The sequence below is a fragment of the Anopheles arabiensis genome, chromosome 3 (genome assembly GCF_016920715.1).
Source record: "Anopheles arabiensis isolate DONGOLA chromosome 3, AaraD3, whole genome shotgun sequence".
NCBI classification, from domain to species: Eukaryota; Metazoa; Arthropoda; class Insecta; order Diptera; family Culicidae; genus Anopheles; species Anopheles arabiensis.
Window position 1 is genome coordinate 76,559,546 of NC_053518.1, and position 25,084 is coordinate 76,584,629.

At 43.5% G+C, this 25,084-nt stretch overlaps 1 long non-coding RNA gene across 3 annotated transcripts in view; it reads left to right on the forward strand.

Annotated features, from left to right (window-relative positions):
* Positions 1-25,084, forward strand: part of LOC120903379 — a 137,812-nt gene that overhangs the window by 79,027 nt on the left and 33,701 nt on the right. For 2 of the 3 annotated variants that reach the window (XR_005739587.1, XR_005739586.1), the window contains exon 4: positions 5,693-5,761. This is a non-coding gene — a long non-coding RNA (uncharacterized LOC120903379). Of the gene's footprint in view, positions 1-5,692; positions 5,762-23,082; positions 23,192-25,084 lie in introns of all 3 variants that reach the window. The other variant, XR_005739588.1, reaches the window with a different exon arrangement.

The following is a 25,084-nucleotide window of genomic DNA, read 5'->3' on the forward strand; positions in this document are numbered from 1 at the left end:
CGAAACGCAGGCACAGTTTATGATTTCTCGTTTTTTACACACACACACGCACACACTTGTGCGCTGCTCCGTGTGAGGTCCCCGCGATGTGGTCGCTTCTGTAAAGCGAACAAGAAAAGAAGTGATGAGCGCATCGCCGTAAAATCTAACAAAATTCAATGAAAACGCAAGACCCTACTGCGACGGGGTGGGCTAGAGGAAGCGCTGTTTCGTGTGTATGTGAGTGTATGATTCCGTTTATGTGTTCGCTTTATGCAGCTTAAAGCTCGTCCATTTGGTGGGCTGATGGTAAGAGATGCGTGCCTGCGTGATGTCAGTTCAGTTGACAGTTGGGATTAGGGATCGATCGGAGGCACGCAATATAACAAAAAAAAAACTGTTTCCAAAACTTTGACATGAACCCGTTTGACGAAGGAAGCAAGTAATAAAATGTGAACGAAGCGGGACACGAAGAAGCTCAGGCCACGAATTCTGGATGAAATATTTAATCATGGAAAAGATCCAGCTCGGAAGTCCTACCGGGAGCTGTATTATGGGGACACATCTGCAGGCAATCAATGGGACGAGGGCGAAAGCTAACGCTCACGTTTGCTTTTGTTGTGAGTGCGTAATATTTCATCGGGAAGTTTTACGTTGACCATTTGCACCCGTACCGGGGGCAGTAGCAGCTTGCAAGAATGTCCCCCAAACGTCCACATGGAAGGTAGAGACTGTTATTCCCATTTTTTGTGGAGAGCTTGGAGAAATTGGAAGAAAAAGGTTCCTATATTTTCAAAGCAAAAGAAAATTCAACTCGATAAAGCAATAACCAAGGAGATGGGATGGGGTTTTCGCTTCATTCGACACATAACGCCAAAGGTGTTATGTACCAGGTGGTGCTTACTGCATACGGACAGAAATGGGTGATTTTTAAATGATTTTATGCATCCTTATATGGTGACATCTTGTTGGAGGGACTTGGGGGATATTGTGTAGGATTTTTTTTATTAGCTTGGGGAATATATTCCTCAGAGGAGAATCTTCTGTGAGCCATGCATGATGCATCTAGTATAGCAGATATTGAACATTTGGATGACGAAACGGTCTATTCTGTTAAAACATTTGTTATGATGATACAATGGAGCAGTTCCAAGTCTGAATTTGCAAAGGATTGCGAACTGTCAGGTATCAATTTCAACTTTTTGTAAATATTGGAGAATTCTTCATCAAACCAAATGTTTGAAAAAACCCTCTTTAGTGCCAAGAAGTCATTCCGATCTGCCAACAAAATATCCTAGCAAGGTTTATGTAATTTCTTGCTCGTACCTAAATTGATTCCTCCTCCCGATATTATTATTAGATCATTAAACTACTTAAATTGTTGCACCAGCACCCCAAAAGTAGCATTAAAGCTTTCGAGCTGAGAGCCCGCTTCTTGTGTGCCAAGGTCGTCTGGAGGTTTGGATGGGCTTGGGCTGACATCTCGCACCACTGGCTCACTGGTTTGGGCAACGATGCGCGCAAGGTGAATGTCATTATTTCTATATTAAATAAAACGACCCATACGTGCCACACTTCTCGAAGACGAAGCATCGCCTTTGCCCCCGGATATGCGCCACCAGACTCACACACAGACACACACACACACACACGCATTACACAGGGAAACTATTTCCGCTCGCAAAATGTGTCACTCATAAAATCCAATTACCCTTATGCTATTTTCGTTCACTTTCTCTCTGCTGGCCCGGTCGGTCGGAAGCAATTGGGAGACGACTGGGTTTGCTCAACCGTGTGTCGAATATCTAAGTGGCTAGGTTACAGCGTCGTGCACCTTTTCACCAATTCTACTTTAGATTGGCGAAGAGCAAAAATAAATGAAAAAGAAAAAGAGGATAAGTACATCTACAGAATCAGAGCCAACTCGGTTTCTAAAGGTTCCTAGAAAAGACCCAAAACCTAGCCACTTCAGCAAAACCCGGGGAACATTTACGAATTTGGAAAGTTTTCCTAATAAGTGAATATTTTGGGTTCCAGCCCCTATAAAAGCAGTAGGATAAAAGGAAGCAATTACTGGTTTGAAGTGGAAAGAGTACTTCGATAAAAAGTTTCAATAATTGGCGCTACTCCTGTACCCACATACAAACAGTGGATGTCTCTATGTCTCGTAAGAGTTTTTGTGGCAAAAAGGAACTGCGGGAAAAATCGTGCCAGGCGTAAGAAATAAATGTCTTTGTTTAAGAATTCCTAAGATCGCCTTCCCCTGATAACCGGCAACACTCCTCCCACCGAGACTGGTGAAGGTGATGAAGCAGATGTAAGGATTCAACGCATGTTATCGTGTTCTCTTCCCCACCTACCCATCCTGCCTTTGGGTAACGCATGATCTTTCTCTCGAATGTCACGCAATGCCGCTGCGACGAAGAAAAATGCGACCCGTGTAGCTCCGAGTGGTGCTGCTGCCCACGGCTCAAGTGATTATCTGTGATTTCGGGGTAGCAGACTTGGGTAGTATAAGACAAGCTTATCAGTCTCATTTCTGCTCTGCTTTTAGTGTCTGATAAAAGCGGGTTCCGAGAACCAGGCAAGTGCTACTATTTGTTATTCCTGTCCTGTGATGCTTTGTCCTTCATGCTTCGTTGAGGTTTCTTTCGCATGCCAACCTAACAAAAGGATTCATTGAAAATCGTTTGCTTGCTCACAACAGCTTACTACTACTGTGGGGATCCTTGAGCAGCAAAGGAAAAAAAATAAATCCTCTTCCACTGTTTGTTGGTTGTAAATGGACGAAATAATAAAATAATACTGCTAACACGATTAAACTTGAAGCAAAGTTTGAAAAAGCAAGTCCGCACATTGCTACCCACGGGAACGGTCTGTTCCTGTTACTTCTTTGAAAAACCAGACGTGTAAGCACACCCTGTACTACCAGACTATTGGAAGCTATAAAGCAGAGTTTGCACACAAAGGCAAAAGTAAACTATTTTCCATATTAATTTTCCACGAAATGCTCCTGCAGGCGGAGCGCGATAGAATATGATGCTGTTGATGTGGAGTCGATGTTGGGATGCAAAATGAAATCACAAAACAAAAAGAATCTCAGTTTGCAGTCGGGAAATACGATGCAATAATGGCGCAAGGGCTGTTATTGGATGCATTGTAAACATTTGTGAAGGAAGATGAAACATACTACTTTGGAATGGCATCAAGGACGAGAAAGGCTCGTCTGCATTTACTATTTGTGTATGGGTCATGTAATTGTCGGAATTTTTACTAACAACAATCGCGCCATCTAGGATCAAAGCGTCGTACTAAAAATATGTGAATAGGAATTGTTCTGAATATAAATGACGACCCTGGAAAGCAATTACCAACTCTTTACGTCATTTCCTCTATTTCTCTAATTACATTTGCATTATGAGATAATGCTAAGAAACTCTCAATATAAAAAAAAAATCTACTTTCATAGCGAGCTGTATTCTTCCAAACGCGCCACCGAACGACACCAAACGGATTCCACAAATGGCGGTGGAAAACTGCAAACTTCCGGTCGCAAGGCACTGTTTACTCATCACTCACTTCAAACAATAATAAATGAGATAAAAGCAATATTATCTGCATAGTCGCGGTCGTAGTCACCGTACTGCTTCTGCTTCACAGACGACGCTTCCGTTAGCAGAGAAGCCCGCGAGGCACTGTGAGACGATGGTGGTACGCAGACGATAACCGAACACAAAACCCTCACCGAAACCGGATGTGTTAGATCGTTGGGAATATTTTCATCCTCATTGGAAAGCAGGACGCGACGGAAGGGACGATCGAAAATTATAACAAAGAAGGAAATACTAAGTAGCGTTTAAATAGTCTGCATCGAGCGAGTAGCAATGTTTGATGTAGTACGCACGCGGATGTGAGCCTGGGAGTACAATATCGTTATAAGCGGCAATATGCAATGAGAAGGTATAGCGCGAAAGCACGTACTCTATCTGCCTTACTGCGTGACTTATTGCGCGAACAGCAGCAGGCGACCGTTGGGCGGTTAAAGCGGCTGCCAGCTTGTATCTTATCTTGATGCGAACAAAATTTACAATGCGCGCCGGTTTATTATTGTACACAAGAAGGCAGCAGCAGCAGCAGGTCGTAGTGAGGATTACAGAGCTGGCAAAAGTACAGGACGTGTGTTAGCAATCGTGGTCGTAAAATTGCGCCGATCTGTAGACACAGTGTGCTTGTGCGGGGAGTGTAGCAAACGCTTTGTACCACTTTTTTGCCAGTTTCTTGTCTTCAAGAGCTCAATCGTGTAATTCTGCGATTCCAAGAATCAAGCCCACCGTAATGCCTGAAGATGTGAGCAATAATTGCAAACCATCGTTATGATAGCATGGCAATCGCTGAACACTTGAACCGCTTCCGGTTGTGAGCGGAACGAGCCAACACGCGATAACAGACCGCACTGAGCCAGCACACCTTGAAGTATCTGATAAAGTGCTACAGCCAGCAGTGAGCGATTCCGCTGGCAGTGGGATTTTGTCGTTGCGCTGCATGACGCGTGCTGTTCCCGTTGGAGCTGTGTTTGTTCAGGTGAGGTTACAACTAGTGCGTAGTTTAGAAATAGAAGCCTGCTGCATGAAATGTGCTTGTGCAATTATACTTGAAGCAGTTTGCAGCTGTAAGATAATTGGAGTCAATTATCTAAAACTTATTTTTAAATCCTTTCGATCTACCGATGCACGTCTTTAAATTTAAAGGCAAACTCTGGACCTCAAAATAACGCCCTAAAATTCAAGTTTTTCTCTAATGTTCTCCAAGCTTTAAAACTGGCCGAGCCGGTGAAAGTTATTCAATTTTGGGCAGGAAATTTACTTACCCACCCAATCTAATTTCAATGAATAATAAGCTCCTCCTTCAGTGGTGCTCTCGCCTTTTGTGTGGTGTAGCCTCAGCCACTAAGAAAAATCAATGTTTGAGGATAGAGGGAAGATAAGACGAGAAAACGAGCTGCCGCATTTAATCTAGTCTCGGTGCGAAAGAAGTCCCTTGTCGCTAGCGCCCTGCTGTGGTACTATCTTCCAGTGAGTCGTTTTTCTTTGTAGCTTTAGCAGTCTTTTTGTAGCTTTTCTTTTTGGAGTTTGTTGTGGGGATATAATACGCACACTGCCACAGTTGGCTGAAGTACATGGTTTGTAGAACGGGGGCCGTTTGTATGCTGAGGTTCTTCTCCGCCCCCCGGAATGGTATCTATTTAGCCTTATTTAGGCCATCCGCTTTTTGTGCCTATCTTATCTAAATATTGATTTCCAATACAAGCCCCTTTCTGTCGTCTCATTGCCACTTCCTGCCGTCATGTTTGCAATCGCCAGCGCATTCGGGAAAAACCCCCGTCGATGCTTTTTGGAGGTATTTGGGGTTCGTTTTGGTGAAAGAGTTGCTTGTTCTGACAAATGGTCGTCGCGAAAGGTGGAGTAACTGTCAACAATGTGTTACCTTTCACACAATGCATTTCTTTGATGTTCAATGACGCAAATGCGTTTGTTTGGTTTTGAAAAGGAGGGCATCGGGAGATATGTTTTCTGGGGAATTGCTGGACTCACAGTGTTAAGTAAACAATACTTCTTGCCAAGTCTCTACAATAGAGAACACTCTCTTACAATCTCCATTCAAGATTGCTTTTTGTTATAATAATAACCAATCTTTTTTCGCTTTCCATTTCCAGATGTCATCGAAAGGACACTTAAATACTTAACCGAGCCATCGAACGCGTCCTGCAATCTTTCAGCATAAGGTAAGGATATGGTTTCAAGCCATCTGAATTACCGTGCTCAATGTCATAACCTTGAAAAGCAGAGAGCAAAGCTCAGGTTTTCGGCTAGTGGTGGCCTTGAAAATGCGTTAGCAGCAAGCAGCAATTATTTCATTTTAAACCAGACAACCGGAAAATACGCGCACCCCGTCGACGGCTACGGCGGTGAACCTCGGTGTGTGAACCGTTTTTCTTAATTACTACACTGATTAATGACTGCCCAAGCGACTCCGATTACCGGCGCTCATAAATCCTACCATTATACACCGAGCGACACTACACTGCACGTCTGCCTCGCCTGGGAGGGGTGAGATGTCGGCAGAGGTGTTATGTTGTCGTTTTGTTGTTTTTCCACGCGGGTACTCTCCTGCAGCAAAGGGATAGATGGAGCTACAATTTAAAAACACCATTTGCCTATGGCTTCCGGTGGGACGTTTTTCTGCAAAAAACATTGAAAAAAATGGGAGAAGAAGGTTAAATTTCTCGCTTTACCCCCGTTTTACTGCCGTACGGTGGAACTGTGGAACCGCCTTAAAGGGGCTTCCGCAGGGAGTCAACTCCATGGGGAGTTTGGGTAATTTTTATTGCAAAACTGCAAATGGTAATATGATACCGTATCGCTCGTCGCTTGTACTTTTAATCAACAAATCGATAACATTTCTCAAGAACAGCAAAACAGCAGACTTCTTGTGTAATTCCAAGAGACAGTTGGGTATCAAATTTCCCGGAAAGGACTTCAAACAGACGCGATTATCGTGTCACGGGAGAAATATGATGCTTCGGAGGGTGTAAGCAGAACACGACTTCAACTCCAAAACAATTGCTCCCTTGCTCGGGCTTTGATATTCATCGTTCCAGAGGTATAATAAATATACAAACAGATATAAACAGAGGGAGAGAGAGGTGCACAGTACACACAATTTTCCACTTTAACACCTGAGCGTTGTGCGCATCACGAAACGGCGTTGCAATGGGTTCGGCGGGGTACGGTACAAACATAAACAAGCGGCCACAGCACTTGCACTTGGTTATTTATCGAAACGCATCGCTACATTAAAGGGTTAATGGTGTGTTTGCTTTGCCTCTACTTAATCGCCCGTTGTCTGGCGTCTGTTGGAACAATATTTATCTGTTTGAACGAAACGCACTGTTTGGCCGGGCCGCGCTCTGTGGTCGCATTAATTGTTTTTGAAGAGTGTATTTTTTTAATAGCTGGTGGAATGCATTATTGATTTGTCGGTATTGTTTTTTTTTTTCATTTTTTCCCAATGTTCACAAGTTCCCAATGTATGTCTCATGTTTTATTTTGTGCCACTAAAGCTAGCAACTTCCATCCGCGACTTTGAAGAATCGACATACCGACGTAAGATCACGACACGTTGCACCGCTGCCAAAACGAAACAACTACAATCCATCCGCCCATTTCGATATTGTTCTGCGCGCGGTGGAGCCTTCACGAACACTTCACAGCAAAATAAATTGTACCGTCTCCACTTGACAGACGGTAAGATGACAGCCGCTGAACGTAAAGCAGCATCCGATTGAATCGCAATCCATCCAATACCTCAAAGCCTCAAGTAGGAGAGTTCATCGTTTTCTTCGTACCCTCTCGCGGTGTGGTGCTCTGTGTGCACCTCCCAGTGCCCACAAAAAACCCTTGAAGCTGAGAGACATAGACAGAGAGAGGGAAAGAAGGATCAGAACAACCAGAACGCCAATAAAATATCCAATACACTCCTGTCCCGCCTGTCGATCGTGCTCCCCATCACCTGGCCATGTCTATCTGGCTTTCTTCGGCCCGTTCGAGAAGTTGTTTGCGTGTGTGTATTTGCGCTTTCTACCACAGCAAAGACGAAAAGAAGGCGATCCGAAAAGTCCAACGCCTGCCTTCAAGTGTGAACCACTTGAGATGGATTTAAGGTGAAGGGGGAAGAGCGATGAGGTAGATTTTGTTATTGGAAGGTTTCTCTGGTCGAACGCGCCCGCTCCGCGCGAAGATGCGCCGGACTGACGGAACAGTTAATCGGAAATAAAAATAAATAAACGTTACGCGCTCGAGAACAACGTACCAAGGAAAATAAACTGCCGCCGCCGTGTGGAAAGGGATGGTTGGGCATACACATGTGTGGAGGTCTGTTGTCCACCGCGTGAGTTACGGAAGAAACCGTTTACACAAACCCATGTTCCAGCGCCGATATATCGTCTGGATTTCGGGGCTGCGGTGGGGTTCGAGGGAAAAGCAAAAGTGTATTCGGTTTCTTGCAAGAAGCTTCCCCGCTGGTGCCCTTGAACGTACACGCGAATGTATATTTGAACGGAACGGTGGCTGTGTGCGGTGGGGAAGAAGTATGTGGCAATGTTTTGATCATGGTCTAACATAACATACCCCGACGCCTCGATTGTGTTTTTTTGTTTTGTTTGGTAGATTATTTAGTCCTGTCATCAGTTTGATCGACCCAATGCCGTTCATTCATGCTGTGAGGAGTAAATGGTAGACGATGGCAAGTTGGTAAAAGGAAGGAAGAGAGGTGAAGGATTGCGTTCTCAAGATGTCAACACATTGAAGCATTTTAAACTGTTTACAAACACTCCATGCACTTAGAAATAATATAATGTTACAAAATAAAGGTTTTATATATCAAAGGTAGTCTATACACAAAAACTTTTTGGAATATTGTATTTAAAAGTTTCATTTCAGGATATGAAAATCAATTTTTGAAGCAATTAATATTTTTGGAGCTTTGGGTAAAAGCTAGGAAACATCTTTGAACTGATCTCTTCAACTCATAATAAAGCAATGTTCGACAATATCAATGCACTTCTAGCTTATGAACACCGAAAAATATCGATGTTTAATGGTTTAAATGATTTTATCTGCTTGATCTTCTATCATTGCTCAGTTATATTGCAATCATCGTAATGATATGATAATTTTGCCCCATGCTCCCTTATAACGCTGTGAAATGGTTTTAAATTGATGAATTGTTTACATTGAATTTTGAAATTCTGCTTTATTGATTTTAACCTCAGCATTAATGCCATTGACTGCAAATCTAAAACAAGTGATAGGTGTTGTTTGAATTTAATCCACTACAAATTCTGTGAATTAATTTAAACAAATGGAAACTGTGAACAAAAGTTACATATTTTGCATAAAATTAAACCCTTCACATGATGTTTAATAAATGATGGAATCATCATATTTATTTCCTTTTAAAAAAACACTGTATAAACCACAGCGGTTAGATTAAATATCGTTGGAACTATATGTTTTTCAAGAGCATACAGAGTAGCTAGCTCGCTTGCAATGATCCGGTTTTCAGAATAAACACCGTAAAATCAATCCAATTTCAAAAACACACACACGCGCACATGCTGCGTGCAAATGGAAGAGCTGTTTAATTTAGAATTTTAATGTTACGCCGCTCCAGCGGTGGCGGGCCAATGCACCCTGCTGCTGCAATGCAGTTTTGTGGCTGACTGTAAAGTGCAAGAACGCTTGCACTACCGCCAGGACTGTTCGACAGTTTGGCGGCAGCTGGATTATTTCTCACCCTGTCAGCTCACTCAAAGCAATGGGGTTTTCTGTGTGCGCCCCTGGAGAGAAAGTACTGGGGAGCAGAATGTCGTGTGAGCAGAACGGTTCCACAGCGCGTGGCCAATTTTCCACCTCTACTTAGCGTGACGTGTCAAAAACATAGCTCGCGGGCGTCTTAAAATATGCAACACGCTAATGATAGAGAGCAGCGTAGAGAGAGAGCGGCACGGGACCCGGCCGGATGCGGTATGCGGAACTGTGTGTAAATGCTCGTAATTTGCAGCGTGTGTGTGTGTGTTGATCGATCGCGTACCCGCTGCGGGCAGTAAAGTGAATAGAGCAGGTGGTGGTCGAACATTAGTAGAGGTCAAAGTGGAGTCGCCCAGTGGCATCAAAGTGGTAATTGTTGCTGTTTCGGAGACACCGTAATAGTGTCATACTAACTGATGGTTTTGACCCGCAGCGACACTTTTTCATGCACTGAAGGGGAACAAATCTACATCAGGCAATAGCACTTCAAGTGAAGTTGTTAAGCTGCATTGTCACTTTTTTTCTAGAACCACCAATTAAGGTGTTGCAGAGAACTACGATAGTCCTCTTTTAACGCATCATACGTTAACGACTATGTAGATGTCGGTCCGAACACGAGCAGAAAGCGAATTAATGAGATTTTACTTCAGGCTTCGCTACATCTTCGAAACCCCCGACCAGCAGCACAAGCTGTCGAGCATAACTGAGTGTGTGTTTTACGCTTCAACGCCATCATCGAACGGATGGACGACCAGCTCATAGGCACTCTTCGTTCGCCCTGGTCCATGATTAACTTCACTGCTGCGATTTTTGGGATTGTACCAGCCGACAACCTTAGGCCCGCTGGCGTACGGTCTGTGCTCGTGTTAACATCGCGCACAGAGATCCGCTTCCTGTGCCGGCTTGTGAGAAGACGGACCTGGTAAGCGAACAACGTCCTCTCGCTGCGTTACATCGTACGCAATGTCGTCGGTTGGGATGCACTTGCGCTCGACCGAGGCACCGCATGCGTTGTCGGCGCCTTGTGAGCTGTTCGGTTGTTTCGTCCGAAGGCGACACAATGTCGGTGAGTTATTAGGCGTTGATAAGGACGTGACATGCCTGAACTATATCGAGCTGTTGCGAGCCTGTGGTGGGTACGGCGGTGGCGCGATGATACGATGATAACCTAGGCACTCTCTACTGTCTGCCGTGTGGCCCGGGCGGCTCGTGGCCTTACGCACAAAAGGGTTGTGCTTTCCCGGACGAGACCGCCGCACTATAATTCTTCCGCCTGGTGTCCGCCACTCGACAGACACGATCTTGTTTATATCCGTTATGGTGATGGTGCATCCGATGATGCACACACACACACACACACTCTCTCTCTCTATCTGTGGGTAAGTGAAGAATTTGTTGTAGTGGACTTTTGTGCGAGAAACACATTGGACAAAAACCACAATGAGTATTTGGAATAAATCCAATGTCTTACATTCTGCAGAAACTGTGTTAAATGAACGATTTACATTAAACTTATAACTTGGTATTAAATATCGAACAGTTTAAACTATTTTTGTGTAAAATTCGATTTGATAATCAAACCTTTTGTACGAATAGTTTTGTTTCTGATGGCATTTTGTTACAGTTTTGCTCAATTTGTACGCAGTTTTCATGTTGTATAGCTTTTATATCTCCATAATATTGTGCATGATACTCTAAAAAGATATAAAATTCAATACAAAAAGCGTGCAAATAGCTGGATGGTTGATTTTATTCAAAAATGTTTGCATTGAAGAGCACGAACACTTACTATTTTACCTAGAATACTTTAACAAATGCAATTTTTGTGCAAAAACGAATAAATCAAACAGCACTCCTTCCTCGCCATACTCTTCCTAAAGTAAAACGATACGATCTCACAGAAAAAAGGTCACGCGCCCATAGTGCTTCCGATTAGAGTGCCTCCTTTTTTGTCCCATAAAGGGTGTACCTGTTACACACCTTCCCCCTCTCTCTCTCTCCGTTGGCTACTCTTTTCCACACGCATGTCATCACGCTGCGTGCCCGGTTGTAAGCGACCAGTGCGTCCTTCACTCCGTTATCCAAATAACCCATTATCGAAACGTACGACGCCACGGTCCCATTTAAGGGCCGCGCGCACTACGCAGTCTCATGTTCCAGGCGCGCCCAGGCACACCTACGCTACTGCTAGCCGCTACCGCTTTACTGCATCTCTTGCTCCGTGCTATCACGCACCTACGAATCTAGAAAATGGGGGGAAAAAACAAACGATGAGAACAAAATAAACCCGATACACACCGCACACTGATGCAAGAGGGCTGACCGATGGAGATCGTCTCATTGGAGATACCCGTCAGTACAACATCAAACACCACGAGAACATCGAGTTGCAGCCTGATGTGCGGATCGAGGAAGCTGGGATGGGATAGGGCGAGAAAACGTATGTCTTTTAGCCTCCATACCCCATGGTTCACCCTTGTCTTGTTCCCCCCTGAGCTTGTTCTCGGGTTTGTCGGTGTGTCTATCATTTTCTTCGACGCGGCATCCATCGCGGGATGCTGTTTGCTTTCTCCAATCTCGCCGTGATTGGAAAGTCTTGTTGCGTTTGTTGGTGTGAGATGATTATTTTTTGTTTCCCTGCTTTCTTCTGTCCCGGTGCCTTCTAAATGAAAAAAGAAAAACAACAAAAATCTTTCATCAGTGCTGGGAAATTTGTTCTTCCACTGATCCGAGCTGGTCCGTAGCTTGGTGCTGGGAGTCAACCTCACCCAGCAGGGAATGGGGAAGAGACGATCATTAGTCTCCCGGATAATGTGTACGATAAATTAGGTTAAATCGATCTTCGAACGGGACGGATTTACACCGCTCTTGCACTGCATCTGGCCCGTCGTCGTCGGTGCGCTGCTGTTGGTATGCTAATGTTATGTTCCTGCCGGTGCTAGTTATCTTCTCGCTGATCGAGCGGCCATAATATCAAAAGAGAGTTGATAATCAGCCGTCGTAAAATTTGCTGCAGTATTTACGAGCGGTAGTGTGTTGTGGTATAGTTTTTGTTTTGGGTTTTCATTTTGCTTTACTTTCACCGCGGGGTTGCTGTTCCTGCCGTGTGACAAGCTGTGGTAAGCTGACTTCAAGATAATGGGATTATAATGGAATCGGTTTTCCTGTGGTTCATTGACAAACGCAAACAAAACGCAAAGACTTTTTTTCCTAAATAATAATCAACCGGCCAGATAATTGAGTTCAGGTTTTGTGAGTTTGGCTTGGGTAATTTCTTCGCTATTGAACTCTTTCAAGATAAAAAAGGTCGTTGTGAATTAATCGTCGAACTATGGAAAAAGTCTTGGCAAAATTCATCATCAATAGGTGCAGCCAGTGATCAAATCACTTTTACACAACAATAGACCATGAGATCGATTCGACTGAATTTGTTTCGACGACCGACCTGTTCGCCGTAATCGCAGCATGAAATTACATGCCCGAAAAACACTAAACTGCTGGAACGTGATGCGAGCAGCTTTGCTGACTTCACTCTGCCTCTGTGATGCCACTGCCTTCATCATCACGTGATGCTAGATGACACTCTCGAATGGGTAGTTCGCCGGGGAAATGGGGCCCATGGAAACCCATACGGTTGCACACGTTTTACGCATAAGCAGGTATTACAGGGTGGAATCGTTTACCCAGTCATCCGGAAAGCGTGTCGGCGACCGTGTGCGTGCACTTTCCGGGAAAACATATGCGACAAACACACTCTCACCCGGGACGAATCGCGATGTCGCGCGTTCTAAGCCCATCTACATATTCCACCCGGCGCCGCCGAATTCTCTTTACGCAGATGCAAATCGAGACAGAGTAAAAAGAAACACCTTTTTTTCTCCGCGCAAAGTGATTCACAGACCAAAGACCTCTGCATACCACACTCTGGTCCATGGCCGGAGCATTGCGAACACAGCATGTGTTGTGTCACCGGGGACGGAAGTCGACAAATTTCGGGCACCATCGAATCGCGCCTTCTCTCGTCCGAGTTTTTAGTTTTGCGTCACAGGTGTGCAGAAGGACGCCCGTGTGTTCTTTGGTAGACAGGGTAACCATTCCACACAAAAAAAAAGCGAAACCACTTTCACGCACACATGCCGGCAGTACATTTTCAATTTGTCGGCAACGAGGATATTATAATCAGGTGAAAGCTACCGACGCGTGCACGGTGTGCCGTCGGAAGGGTTTTTCGGAGCAAAAGACTGAGGGGGAAAAATATCGATGAGGCGTAACAACAGTCATTTGTTAAACGCATGTTTGGCACCGTTTCGGAGGTACATACCATGTGTGCTGTGTGTGTGTATTTTCCGTGTCGAACCAGGCACATACACTGGGCTGTGTCTGGATAGCACTCGAGTCTGGTCGGAATTTGCAAATGCAAATGAGGCCGATATAATCCCTGGTAGTTGCGCCGGGCTGTCGAAACGGTCGGTTACTGTTGGCAGTGGTTTTACTTCAATTTTCCCGCTAGAGCTAGGTGCGTATTGTGTACAGTTGGGTACACCGGTGAACATGTGAGATCGTTAGGAAGGGGACAGTCATGCAACAGTCGCTTACTTCTGAGGACATTTCACTATGTTTTTAGCTAAATTTGTAGTGAAATCGTTGGTGGGAGTTTTATATAAATTGTATTGCCACATCTTTGAGTTTAATTAAGGCAGGTCCCTGAAAACATGGGAAAAAGTTAAACTATAATCATACCTCATATTGTTCCACAAATGGTTTTTAAATCAAAGATCTTACGAAAACCCTGAAAGTACTTATAATATCTTGTAGTCAGATTTCAAATATAAGTATTTGTCCTAAGATGTCTGATGTCATGTCGAACGTCGGATGTATTTCAGATATCTCCAAATATCAATTTTTATTGAGTTGTCACTCAGATATAAGTCACTAGACATATCTAAATATAAACTGGAATGCCTTCAGAATTTTGTTATCAGTTCATTCAAGACGTAATTTTAGTTCCTAAGTTCTTCGATAAATCTAGCAATCAAAAGCGCGTAATCAAAATAATACGGTATGGTTTATTATGTGAAGCCATTTAATCGAAAGTTTTTCTTCAATTTGAATATGAAGCATATTAGGGCATTCAGCCATCTCGGAGGTCCACTCACTTCAATTTCTGTAGCCCTTTTTACATGCTCCAATTTCCAGCCCCAAAATTGGTTTTCAAACATAACTTTTAAGGTCCTGCAGCCCAACATCATGCTCTCTATAAATTGCACCCCGTTTTGTAGAACTTTTCCAATAAAACTGTGACCTTGGCTAGGCGCTCCCGAAAAACTCATCCCAGATGTCCCTTTGCGCTGCTACCGTGTACGTCTGTCCAATTGTTCAAACTACCGGCCTCAGCACCGGCCAAAAGTGCCTCTGCCGTGAAGTCATTTCGGTGCTGGTGTCAAAGGTTACATTTGAATTATGGCTCCCCGGAAACTATCCAGATCCGGGCAAAGATAGTCTTTGCCGGGACGGCGAGATGCCTGCGCCTAGACCCTTCTGTGCGTGCTAGAGCGCGCAAGAGTCAACTGGTAGAAAAAGGGATGGTGGTCCCTGACGGGGTGCTCGTTTTTCGCTGTACTTTATTTTATAATTTGCTTCATTCAACACGACACTCGAAATTATCACCGAGCACATAAACATAATTCTTTGCAGCGCCGTGCACCCGTGCTCACCGTTCCATTCCTTCGTGACGCTGGAATGGACCGGTACCTCCGACAATTCGTGCACTGCGGGGAAAATTCAACCTAAGCAGTTTTTCTTCCTCGCTCGTCGTGTTGGGTCATCTCGGAAATGGGAAATTTCTACGACAGTGGGAATGGGCGGCGAAAAGATGGCATTCGCTCGGTGTGCACACTGATCCGCTCGTGATCTGGTTCGGATGTTGTGTGTTGATGCTGTCGTTTATTTACTTCCACCTTCGAACCGTGTTTTTTCCCAACTCTTTTTACGAGTTCAGTTCCAATCCTAAAGGGCCAAAGAGTTTGCTGCTGTAACACTCTGTACTGTGTACGGCTGAGGCAGACGGGTGATGGTCGCTTGGTCAGATGGGCAAAAATTGTGCCATAAATTCTGTCACAACGAATGTTGCAATGGCTTAGTAGTTTTCTCCGGTGCTTCCCGAACCCCGTTGGGAGTTGTTTTTGAACCGACCGGTTTGTTTACCGGCTGCTTTGTCCAGTTTTTTTTCCTGCGCCGCGTTTTATAACACTCTGCCCGGGATCACAATCTGCGCTCATAAACACTGGGAACTGTGCTCTAGAATTTCAACTCTTTTGCTGATGCTAGCAATACGAACGACCATGCTTTCCGGTTGTTATGTCGGGGGCCGGGTGTGAAGATAATACCTGCAAATAGTACCGTAGCATTGCAGTTGTAAGTTTTTTAAGACATTGAGTTATTTTTACTGCAAAATGATGCTGTCTTTGAAAACTGCGAACGTGATGCTTGGTTTATTGTTTTTTCCTGGTTGTCTATTTCCGAATTATTTGAAGCTATTTTAACTCTGAATGTCGTGTTTATATCTTTTCGGTGTGTTATTCGAATGGATATTGGTAATGGTTATATCCTTCTCTGTCCTTGGAATTCATATATCTGCTCCTACGTTCCACTTTCATAGATCGATCATCTCAAACTGATGCTCTTGTAAGCAATCGTTGTAAAAACAATAATAGATCTAAATATCTTTCGATTTAAGGGCCGACAACTTTCAAAATCCAATGTTAAAGCGTCTATAACATTTCCAGAATATGCTATCCAACCAAAAATGCCAACCAAAAATCCAACCAAGAATGTCTGGACGGATATCCGTTGGCTGAACTACAAAAAAAATTCGAATATTACGATCATCGCTGTCATTATTAGGATATCTTCAATTTCTCCAAATAATCCAGAATTTGTCTAATCAGAATTCATCTTTCACATTGTTTGCTTCGTGTGATCACCAATATAATAATGTCGATACTATGTAAGATCTCCACCAAGATACATGCGTTGGTTTCTCACCAAATCTAACAGCACCGCCGTTGGAACAGGTTCGCTCGTTTATTCAACCTTATGAGCCTTAAGCGCTGGTAATTAATCTCAATTAACGATCTCGGTGTACGGGACCCCCGTGCCACCCGTGCCGGAAATGACAGTTTGTCCGAAGCGGATCATCTTCACGCCCCATTCGAAACACTGGCCTCCGTTTAGCATCACTCCAAACCAATATTTCTTCCCAGTGACAGTGTGTGGCGAGAGCTACGCAACTGATGGAGACAGAGAGAGAGAATGAGAGAGAAACCTTCACAAAAAATCAATTCACACCATTTCCGAATCCCACAGTCCCTTCTACCATCTACGGTGTCATTTTGGTTTTGCCTACCCCCCTCCTGCCGGAAACGATCGCTCTGTCGAAGCATGAAAGTGTGTCCAAACCTATTCGTTTAATCTTGTTTGTGAGCTGCCCTGCCCTGCCACACTCCGCTCAATGTCGCCCGCTAGAACTTTTATTAATGGTAACCGGGTGCGGGCTACAATTAATTTGTGCCCTAAAAGAGAGAGAGAGAGAGACATACACACACACACAAACACAAATGAAAAGTTTGTCTAACATGCGCAGAGGTTTTGTACCAACGTTCAGCCCATTCTGTGGCAGGAGGTGGTTCGAATGGTTGATGGGCGGATAGAAAAATTGACCCAACGGTCGAAGTTTGGGAAGCTTTTTTTTTAATTCCCCGGTACGACATTCTATAGTAAGCATAAGGCAAATGGGAGTGTTTTTTTTTTTGCAAAACGAAGCGAGACATAGGAATACAATGGATGAAGAGAAAAAACTGGGATAAAAATAAGCTTTAGCTTAAATTAATTACCGCTCTATAAATCTCACCACACTATAACTCGGTGCGAAGAAGATCTCGGCCTCGGGTTTTTGCTGCCAGCCGTACAAAGGTATTGAGGCTGCTAGTGACTCCTGAACTTGCTGCCGTGACCTAACTTTCGACTCTAATCCGACACAAAACATCTCCGGCACGGGAAATCTTCCCGACCTACACACACACACACACTCGCACACTGACTTATGGCAGCAAAAGGTGCATATATATAAAGGATGATGAATGGGATGACGTCCAATTCATCTCACTTACCCTCCCTTTTTTGCTTGCGGTAGTGTGGGTTCACATGCCAGCCTCAGAACGCACCTGGTTTTAGTGTGCAGCGAATGATGCAGTTCTGTTATAGCTTGTGGCAGTGTCTCGCTCTCTTCCTCTTCTTCATCAAAGAACACCACAACCAAACCGTTCGGCTGCTCTAAGTGTAGGTGTGGTTGAGTTTTATGCGACGGTGATGTGAACGTGTGTATGTGTGTGCTTTTTTTGCAGCTCCCAGCACGGGAAAATAAAAGGGAAAACTTTAGCACACTCTTTTGAAAAGTGTTTTCATGAAGGTGAACAAAAGGGCAATGGCAAAGCAAGGGAAAATAGATAATTTTATTACCTTCAACGCCAAAAACTTTTGCGACTCCATTTTGCTGCAAAGTGCATAAACTGTGGAGATGGAGGAGTGTTGGTAGCTGTTGCACTTGCCAAAGCCATTCCGGTTCCATTCCCTTTTGGTTGACTAAATGGAGTGCAATAGGTTGGTGTCTCTTCTTGTTTTTTTTTCTGATGTGGTACTGTGTGCCCGGCGACATACACGAGAAGATGGGCAGCGGAAATAAACTTCACCAGCAGCTAGCTTTTCTTGCCGGCGTGCATTCATTGTACTGTACCCCCTCGCGTCACATGGAAAAGAGGGCCTTTTTGAATGTGACTCCTTATCTGTTTCGGTGCATCTTTTTGCGGGTCGTTTGGTTGGTTGGAGCTGCAGTTGAATTGCAACTCGGTGTGTGCGACTGCTGTTAATTAGTGACAGTTCTTTTTTTTTGCTGCTGCCGTCCCATGCGTTGTTGCAAGCTCAAGGGCGACAGCATCGCGAAATTGTTGCGATGTAGCGAGATAATGGCACAATCGGTTTGGGGCAACCAGCGCTTCGAAAAGGGTCAATTAAGGAAGCATAATAAAAGAAACTCTCGTACGTACAGGCGGAGCGTTGCTTTTATGCAGCTCTTGAATGTGCTCTGTAGAGAAAAATCGCCGAATGTACTTTTGTACAAGGGAGAGAGAATGAACGGGCTACAAGAAAGCCTCTAAAACTTTCCATCACAACACTGGCTAGAACTGCTACGAAGCTTTTGTACTTTGTTCCAGTACAGCAGGGAAAGTGAGAAGTTGATATAGAAGGAGCAACACGAGAAGATGGAAATGGTAAAAGGTTTAACTCTTTTTTTTTTCTCCTTTCAAGTTTTCGTATGCACTGCATAAAAGACACCCCTTCCTGGAAAAATGGGTAGGAAAGTTTTCCCATCGAAATGGTTATTGTTTTTGGCAGCCTGACCCACACACACACACACACAAACACACCAGAATTCGCCGTGGTAATGAGAATTGCAAAACTTATGCGAAGAGTGCCACGTATGTAAAACCTTCTTCTGCCACACACCCATTGACCGCAGGCTATCTAACGGCCGATCTCTTACATTATGGGCTGCAACCTCCGTCCGAGTGTGTTCATGATGAGAATTGCAGTGCTAATGGCAAAATGGCTGGAGGTTCCCTTCGGTCTATCACCATACAGATATTTTTTACATATTCATTTGTTCCTGTGTCGGTGGCGCCTTTTGTGTGTGTTTTTTTGCAGACTGTAATTAAAAGATTTTTATCTCAATTTGATAAAAATTTACGTCGTACCATGAGAACCAAGGCACACCAAGTACGGAAAGACTGTAAGCTGCCTTGTAGAGTGTGTAAGCTGTGGAATTTATTACTCGACATGCAGAACGATGCTAAACTGAACGGGCGTTGATGAACTGCCGGTTCGTAAACTGTGATGTGTGAACCGTATACTGCGTCCCTTTTCAGAAGTGGACGTCTGGGGAGGAATGAAAATGATTTGTGTCGCAGCGTTTAAACCCATTTTAGTGCAATTTATTTTGATTAGCAAACGGTGCAGTTTTTGAAAGAAGTTTTTTTTGTTTTACTTTGCAGGAATTTCTATTTGAAGTTGTGCGTCGCCTAATACATCTAAATGAATGATGAAACGGTCCTTTCATTTCTTTAGTGGCAGTTCATCCAAGCGTAGAGTAATCCACTACAGAAATGTGTTGAAGAAAATAAATGGGTTTGAATAGTAATCTTAGGTCCATTTTTGTTTTGATTTATGTATTTTGAATCATGAATTACATGATTTATTTGATAATTTTGACACTTTTACGTAATTTTTTGACATTTTTCAACCGTTTTTATAGTTTTTTTACTTCGATAATTCGTCAATGTTGTCCACAAAAGCTAGAAAGCACATATCAAACATTATCTTTATCCAATTAAGATAAATGCTTTTTAGCCAAAACTAACCCTTTCTTAGCCTTTTTTTTTTATTCAACACGTGATTATCACAATTTTCCAACGATGCACACATTCCCTGTCGTTGACACATGCATGCCAACAATTACACCCAAAACAGACACGAAAGACAAAAAAAAACAAAAACCTAGCATGCATGCCATACCTTAACACATTACCAAATTGTTTCACGCTCGCTGCACTTCGCAGCTAAAATTTATTAAATTGGCTCTGAAATATTCAGAAAGTAATTAAAAAATAGAATGCACACTGCGCGAAATGGGACAGATTCATCATTCTGAATGCGCCAACGGTAGCTGGTAAGCCAGTATGCCGTAGCACTACATTTCGGATGGATTTATGCACGCAAGCTCTGGAGTGTGGGGTGGTTTTGTTTTTCCTTATCTCTCCCTATGTGGCTTAGAATAATTAGTACGCATATGGGAACTTGGGGAAAAAAGCAGTAAAAAAGTAAAATACAATTCCGCTTCTATTTCCCTGTTTTGCACACTCTGTAAACTGCTGCATCCGGGAAATTGGACACATTTGGTTAGATGGTTGCCTGCACTCCAGTTTAATTCTTTTTAACCCCAGTTTTTTCGCCACAAAATCACATACCGTCATAAATTGGAGTTTTAATTGACACCGATGCACTACTGCTGGAGCGCTGTACGTACGTGTGGAGTATCTCGGGGAAAGCGAGCACACCAGTAGTTTGTTGGCTCCGAGCGAAACGAAACGAAAGTGTCCATGATGCAATTTATATGCACTTTTTCCAACGCTCTTAGTACGAATTCGGTTTTGGAACCATGTGATGGAACCAGCTGAGATGAATTAAAAGTGTAGCCAAGCCCAGAAGCAGATTAAGTGCTTCTGAAACTTGCCACTGCTGTGCTAGAGAGCAGTGTTGCAGTGAGATGGATAGTGGTTTTTTCCTTTCTTTTTATCTCAATATATATCGCCAGTTGTGTGGCCCTCGTTGCAGTGGGTTCCATTTTATTTATTTATTTTTCTTTCATATTTTTTTGCATTCTTCATCCCAGCTTCAATGGGACAGTGCATGTTTATTAAAAAATAAATTGATGCCTTGCACCGGTCGTGGTGCTGCCTCTGCTGCTGCGGTTATGGTTTGCAACTATGAATTTGCTGCTTCGGTTCGCACAAGGCACAGAGGCGCAAGAAATTACACCGCCACAGAAGTGCTAGATGTAAGCAGCGACTGGAACTTCCTTACCAAACCTTCCATCGAGACCATCTAAGATGGATTGTGATCAACGAAGTACCATAGAGAGAGGAACGCAAAAAACCACAATCACCACCACGGCGTTCATCGTCTCAGCCACCACCGCACGGTCGCATATCAGCATCCATCTTCTGGCCGTCGGCGCCGAGAGTGCATTCCAGACGTGCGGTTTTTTCCACGTTTCAAAACTTGCCGATCCGGAGTTACTTTATAGCACATCTTTGCCGTCTATCTATAGTCTTTGCCGACACCTAATAATGATGCAACTGATGCCGCTGCTATTGGGTTGTGGGAGCCAGACTACAGTGTTTCCTAATTTTGAATGGTGTCCACTTTTTGCCATAACTGATGGAGGATGGCAAATTTTAGTTAAGACAAAAATAAATTGACTTAATTAAGAGGTTTTCCGGTTCCATCGCTTAGGTCCTATCGGTTGCAGGCTACAAAATACACTAGCAATCACAGTTACAGGGAATTAACAATTGATCCGCTATGGATCCGATTCTGGAGCAGACTACAATCCTAGAATTGGTTCCGGAATTGGAATTGACCCGGGAATTCGAATCGGTTCCAGAATCAGAATAGGCTTTAGCTGAACTTGGCTCCAGAATCATAATCAGTTCTGGAATTGAAATCAGAAATTGCAGAGGCGGATTCAGTTGAGGAATCTCCATGAAAATGTTTCGGTTACCAGTACATTGGGATTCACCAAAACGCTAATTTTCATGGAGATGCCGAAAATGATTCGCGATCTAATATCCAGAATTGGTACCAGAAAATGTTGGAGCTAACAGAAATTAATGTATTAATACCCATCATTCCTGTTACATCTTAAGCTTCATAGTTAATAGCTTAATAGTTAAGTCGTAGTTGATGTCATAGGTAACTCTACGTATCAGGAAAGATCCAAGCATGAATGAATGTATGATGTATTAGCAACTCGCGTTGTTGAGTTATTCTACAAAATTATGACATATCTCTGCCTCAAACACATTGCGATCTTTCTCACTGATCACGACAGCTCCAACAGGTATAGAAGTATTCCCACCACAACGCAAACATACAGGTGTGTCTCATAATGCTCCTCTTAATAGCGTTTCCCACAAAGAGCTACACAGTTCTGTGCTACGATGTGCCATCTAATCAACGGGGCCTCAGGTCGGCACACAAAAAATGCTCCCAAATGCATTAATCTAACCAGCAATGTTTATTTAGTATCCCTCAACCTCCCTTCCGGTACCCGCGCTCAGGCGAAAGAAAGCGCTCATTTCGAGCCGTGGTTTGGTGGTTGGTGTTGATGAAACCTCTCCCTGATGAGGAAGCCGATTAGTTCAGTGTCGGCGGTGGTGCCACCTTTTCTGGTTGGTGCTGCTACAAGAGCATTTCGTTGCCTGTTCTCCAATTGCCCTTTTCTTTTTGCACCATCCATCACACACAAGGTATTGTGAAATTAGCCATATCTGGAGCATCTTGTGGGTCGGTGGGAGCCGCACGGAATGCTCCAAATAGGTTAATTGGGAGACCGTGAATAATAGGCCTGGGGAGTGGTTTTTGGCGCATCGACACCCGCCAACGTCGCCATTCGCTTCGTTGGGCTGGCCGCTTCATGATTTAGTGATCATTTTCTGGTTTTGGGCCGGGGTGTTTATTACTACGTTTCCGCGCGGTGGTCGAGAAAAATGGTTAGATTTCCGGTTACGTTTCCGACCCCGGGTCGAGAACTTCACCCCTCGTTCCATCCAGTAGGGTGTAGCAAATCGAAAAGAAACAAACATAAAGAAAATTCCGAAAAGGGGTTTTAATCTGATTAAAGGGATTTTTTCCCCGTTTTCTACTCATTTCGCTACCACTCCTTGGAAGTAGAGAAAAGCGAGTAGTATTTGTGGGTTAATTTGTTCCCGACACGCTACACACACACACTCGTACACTTTCTAACCTTGTGGGGCCGAACCCCATCACCACAAACACCAATCAAGCACGATTAGTGTAAGTTTCGCTCATATTTCTCCTTCGTTCCGTTCTATACTTGCAGGTAATTTAACGCGATTCGGCGCCTTTCGCCATAACCCAAATCTGGACCGTATGGGGCCAAGCACACACGAAGCAGGGAAGCAAGTAAAACCGTATTACAGCTTCGGGAGGTTTGTGAAGTGTTTCGAATTACAAGCTCACACGACATTCGTCTGTACACCGGCGGCGGTGGATTTGATTTGAATTGGGTAATTTAATCGTTTATTATAGATTTATAGCGCCCGTGTTTCCGTGTTCCGTTGCGGGGAAAAAAACACGAGAAGAAACGCCCGCGAATTTATGGCCGATATACACGACCGGCAACGGTTTGTGACTGTGGCGGCGCCCGGTAAAACATAGAACCCCGTTCGCTCCAGTATTTACACCATCAGCAATTAAATTTAGCTATTTGCCCTCCATATCGTGGGAAACTGCTAACGAGATATGCAAATATAACGAGTAAAAATTGCCGCAACGAATATAAGCAGCAGCGCACACGGGCGTTCTCGAGCGAGCGAGCGTGTTTATGGTTGTAAAACTATTTATAGCGGCTCAGCCCAACTTTGGTGAGATTAAAACCAAGAAAGTTGTTTGCCAAAACGAGGCAATTATAAATTCTATACGACGCCATTTGGTGCCGTAACGACATGTGGGTCTTGCTGGATTTAAACCATTTTTAGACGTTCCCCAAGCGACAAAATCGACATGCTTTCTCGCTCTCTCAGGTTTACTGATCTATTGGGTAGAATGAGAAAGCATGTCGATTTTGTTACTTGGGTCACGATACATTTTGCAAAATTTATCATAAATACCTTTCGCCACGAAATTATGTTATCAAATTGAGTTGCATTGAAAAATATTATGCCTAGAGCTATAGAATTATCTAGTTTATTTTGTTTTGTTTCTGCATGTTTTATTTTATTTTATTATGTCTGTTTATTTTTTGTAAATATTTCTACTCATTTCATTTCCGATATGTTTTATTCTTTCTTGTTTTCGTTTTTTGTATTTCAATTCAGTATACTTTTGCTTCTACTTTTTTATGTTCTTTTCGATGTAAAATATTAAAAATATATGTCTTTACATAAAATTATTGCACTTATTGTTTCCTTTTTATGTTAATATAATGTAATACTACTTTTGCTTTCTTTTTCGGCGTTAATGATTTCAATTTTGTAAAAACATTTTGGGAAACTAAACACAATTTTGAATTCCGATACTATCATAAAATCATACATTAAAACAAAAAAAAAATAACCCTTTTTGGCTTAAAATTATTAAATTCCATGCACCATGCGACCAAACTGGACCAACTTTAAAACCGACCCATGCGCCAACTATTCTTCCTTTTTGGTGCTTCAATCGAGAAACACAGCACCGCCCAAATGTGTATCGGCTGTCCAAATTCCAGGATGCGTGTTCCGGGTTTTGTGCCAAAAACAAACAACCTGAAGCGAGTGAAAATGCAATTTATATCCTCCGCGTGTGTGCGCGAAGTTTTAGGTTCTATTTGTCTGCCGCAGCAGCATAGGACATGCAAAACATAACTTCAATTATAGCGATAATAATTTAAACCCCTTTTCCCCATCTGTTGTAGCTGGCAGTGGGGGGGGGGGGGGGGTTTGAGGGATAATGATAATATTAAAATTTTGGAAAAGCCTGCAAATTTATTTATCCACACATGCCCACACGAGTCCCCAGCATACGTATACGACGTCAACAAAATCCCGGAGGTTGGTGATAAACCGTTCCGCCGCTGATAGAGTGGGGGACGGGAGAGGCGTATGGTGGACACTATAAACACATTTTGCCGGTGTTGATCGTTGAAAATCGGCTGTTTGAAATGAATATTCCCAGGCGGGCAGGCTGTGTGTGTGTGTCTGTGATGAAAGGATGCTTCCCTATCGGCCAGCTGGGCAGCAGGGCGTGCGTTTCGATGAGCCAATGTTGCAACCGGGCGCCTATCTGTGTGTGCCCCGAAAGGAACGAATTGATTGTTAATTAATAATAAATAAAGCGACGAT